The 1,476-nt window shown below is 34.9% G+C and overlaps 1 long non-coding RNA gene across 1 annotated transcript; it reads left to right on the top strand.

Moving 5' to 3' along the window:
• The first annotated feature begins 137 nt into the window (after window positions 1-137).
• LOC111786828 lies at window positions 138-603 on the top strand. The gene is made up of 3 exons (XR_002813829.1): window positions 138-242; window positions 335-427; window positions 527-603. It is a non-coding gene; the product is annotated as an uncharacterized LOC111786828 (long non-coding RNA).
• Window positions 604-1,476: the final 873 nt, after the last annotated feature.

A 1,476-nucleotide genomic window follows, 5' to 3' on the forward strand; every position in this document is an offset into this window, starting at 1 on the left:
TGTCAAATGTATGGGAGTGATTATCATTCTTCTACTGGAAGCATAAAAAATTTCAACCCAAGAAATTCACACACCATATCTGATTTCATGGTCTTATTTTTATCCAGGACGGTTAATTTAGTTGTATTTCTAACTTTCCTTTTATTGGTTCAAATTTCTCTCAGCAAGTAGCATATCTTCTGAGAAAAGTTGTACAGGTGCTTGAGCGGAGAATTTTAACTCATGCTGGAAACCTGAGACATGTAATCGTGCTTAGCATAATTTTTAACTTGGGACAGTATACTATGTTTCACTGCCAATAGCAATTAACGTCTTTCACCTTGGGTTTATGCAGCACAGCAGTCTTTTGAGAGCTCGGGAGGAGAAATTTCTGTCAAGAATAAAAGTCCTTGAAACCCTTGCAACAGGAACCACTGAAGAAAATGAGGTATTTTGATGAACATTCAAATGTTGAAATATTTGCTTTTGGTTTAGAAATCGAAACGCTGTATTCAGTCCTGGATTTTTGGTGTCATTACTTTTGTAGGTTGTTTTGAATCAGCTTCAACGTATGAAGGTAAAGTGCTCAACCCATTTCTAATCTAAGAAAATTATCAAGTATATTTGTTATNCGGTTTAGAAATCAAAGCGCTGTATTCAGTCCTGATTTTTGGTGTCATTACTTTTGTAGGTTGTTTTGAATCAGCTTCAACGTATGAAGGTAAAGTGCTCAACCCATTTCTAATCTAAGAAAATTATCAAGTATATTTGTTATCTTTGATTCCCGACATATTTTTATTTTCATCAAGATCAAGCCATTTAGATAAAATGGCTTCCTTCCACTCTGCCTTGTGTTTGCTGTACGTTCTAATTTTGGTCGGGATCTCATTTTTAGTCGTAGAGTTGGAGAGCTTCCTTGCTTCATAAGATCCTATCATGAAGGAACTACAGTAACTAAATATTAATAATAAAGTTCAGCAACCATAATGTTGAATTGATGANACTTCCTTCCACTCTGCCTTGTGTTTGCTGTACGTTCTAATTTTGGTCGGGATCTCATTTTTAGTCGTAGAATTGGAGAGCTTCCTTGCTTCATAAGATCCTATCATGAAGGAACTACAGTAACTAAATATTAATAATAAAGTTCAGCAACCATAATGTTGAATTGATGAATATATTTATTATATTGGTTCTCATGTATGCTATAGTTTGCCTTCTGCTTTCTTTCACCTATAGGATGAAATACCCAAGTCGTTTTTATTTGCTTTGAAGTTTTTGATGCCATTAATCTTTAATGAGCTTGCGCACATGTTTTAGCTGCTTATAATTTCAACTTTGCTCAATTGAACCAGTTGTTTTGAGTTCCGTGGGTAGCATGTGAAATTTGGTTGTATAGGAAAAATCATTACTGCTCTGAACATCTACGAGGAATCTTTTGTACTGTTTATTCTCAGGCAGAGACTTCCACAGTCCACCTTATTAATATCAGGGGTGATT

The sequence above is a fragment of the Cucurbita pepo genome, unplaced genomic scaffold (assembly GCF_002806865.2).
Source record: "Cucurbita pepo subsp. pepo cultivar mu-cu-16 unplaced genomic scaffold, ASM280686v2 Cp4.1_scaffold002949, whole genome shotgun sequence".
Taxonomy (NCBI): Eukaryota; Viridiplantae; Streptophyta; class Magnoliopsida; order Cucurbitales; family Cucurbitaceae; genus Cucurbita; species Cucurbita pepo.